Raw genomic sequence first — 1,839 nt, 5'->3', positions numbered from 1 at the left:
AAATCTGCACCTGTGGCAAAAACAAGTGTTAAAGTGCGTCAATTTCTGATATATTTGTTTCTGCCGTGGCTCCGCTAGCCTTACCTGAAGGGTGTGTTGGATAGTCAGCAAAGTCCTAATGAAAGGAGGAAGCTGATTTCAGAAATGGAAGACGAAGCAAGTTTTGCACACAGGCAGCTATTCCCAGTCATGCCAGTACAACTCCAATTAGCCCGCATGGGAAACGATCGAGACGTCCAAAACATCTGGTCAATAGGACGTTTTAATTGCAGACATCAAAGAGCCAAGAATCATTGACCATAAAAAAAGAGAAGAAGCGCAAAGACAAACTGTGCTGCCTTTTTATGTCTGTATGTGTGCAGAAAAACAAATTGAATGTGTAATGAAGGTCCCTTGAGAGTACTTACCCTTATACAATTCTCATGGGTGCGAACTTACTTGATCACAAAAGTCACTTCTGATACAGGATCACAATCTTGTGAAAGCCAAATCAATTATTTGTAATAAAGCACATGTAAAAAAACAAAAAAAAACAATAAAAAAACAGAAGTTGATGCAAAGTGTTGTACGACAACAGGAAAGCTCAGAAAGTTTAATTTAAAGAAACACTGAATGAAATCAGCAAACATTAGAAGAAATGAGCTAATAAAAGATGGCAGCCATTAAAATTACAAGAGGAAAAGAACAACAATAGCATAAACAAAAGAAGGAAAATGACCTAACATGGAAGACTGTCTACACCTTGAGAGAGAGACATCTCTTCTCATACGGCCAGGGGAATTAGCTCAAGTGGTAGAGTGTTTACTAAGCATGCGCGAGGTAGCAGGATCGATTCCTGCATTCTCCAAGCAGAGACCTATCCTTTTACATTAACTTCCTTAACTAGACAGTCTGCGTTTTGATGCAATGTAGTCATGCTCCCTTCCTAAGCTTTTGGGGCTCACTGCTGACAAAAAGTTTTTCGAAGCGGGTCCTCTGTACATTCGTGGCAAAAGCAGGTCCCACCGAGATTTGAACTCGGATCGCTGGATTCAGAATCCAGAGTGCTAACCATATTACACCATGGAACATTGACAACAGTCACAATTGCTAACATTGCCGCAAAGACTAAATCAATAAGAGGGTCAGCAGCAGTACATCCAAACTTGTGCTTTTTTTGCTTTTCCTGCCGCAAGAAAGTACGCAGGTTCCACCAAGATTTGAACTCGTAGCGCTGGATTCAAAAGTCAGAGTCTTCACCATTACACCATGGAACCACCACTCTCTCAATGGCGGTCATTTGGAAGGCAGATAGTGTTGTGGCTATGGGGAGCCATTTAGACAGCGGGGTTGGTTCACAGTGAGTTTTGGTCACAGGCCCACGTCAACCAAAAGTCGACGACAGGGAGCATCTGCCGAAACCCGGAATGGAACCAGGAAACTTTAGATCTTCAGTTTAACGCTCCCCCAACTGAGCAATTTCAGCCACATAAGCCCATGGTCTACCCAGCAGGGATTTCAATAAGACCACCCGTCACTTTGCGAGAAGAGCAGAGCTGACATCCCAGAGAACAAAAGAGGCCGGCCCGCAGGGGGACCGAACCCCCGACCTTGGCGTTATTAGCACCAAGCTCTAACCAACTGAGCTAACCAGCCTGGTTCTGACTGGACTTCTTAGCAATTTGCCAAAAATTTCCTTATAGCCTATGACACTAAAGAGACAGAAGAGCTTCAGGACCAAGCCTCACCACAGGCTCATCTAGGATTTGCAGCATGGACATCTCGCACCCAAAGCAAGAATAATAACCCTAGACGAACACGCCAGCTCGCTCGGCCATTGATCCGCTGCCTAGCCACGGG

The 1,839-nt window shown here is 44.3% G+C and overlaps 2 non-coding genes across 2 annotated transcripts; both read right to left on the bottom strand.

Annotated features, from left to right (window-relative positions):
* Nucleotides 1–996: 996 nt before the first annotated feature.
* Nucleotides 997–1,070, bottom strand: trnaq-cug (transfer RNA glutamine (anticodon CUG)). The gene has a single exon. It is a non-coding gene; the product is annotated as a tRNA-Gln (tRNA).
* Nucleotides 1,071–1,561: 491 nt separating this feature from the next.
* trnai-aau (transfer RNA isoleucine (anticodon AAU)) lies at nt 1,562–1,635 on the bottom strand. The gene has a single exon. It is a non-coding gene; the product is annotated as a tRNA-Ile (tRNA).
* Nucleotides 1,636–1,839: the final 204 nt, after the last annotated feature.

This window comes from Sinocyclocheilus rhinocerous, unplaced genomic scaffold (genome assembly GCF_001515625.1).
Source record: "Sinocyclocheilus rhinocerous isolate Xijiao unplaced genomic scaffold, SAMN03320098_v1.1 scaffold13489, whole genome shotgun sequence".
NCBI classification, from domain to species: domain Eukaryota; kingdom Metazoa; phylum Chordata; class Actinopteri; order Cypriniformes; family Cyprinidae; genus Sinocyclocheilus; species Sinocyclocheilus rhinocerous.
The sequence above is the reverse complement of the archived record's forward strand: the minus strand, read 5'-3'. Positions and strand labels throughout refer to the sequence as shown.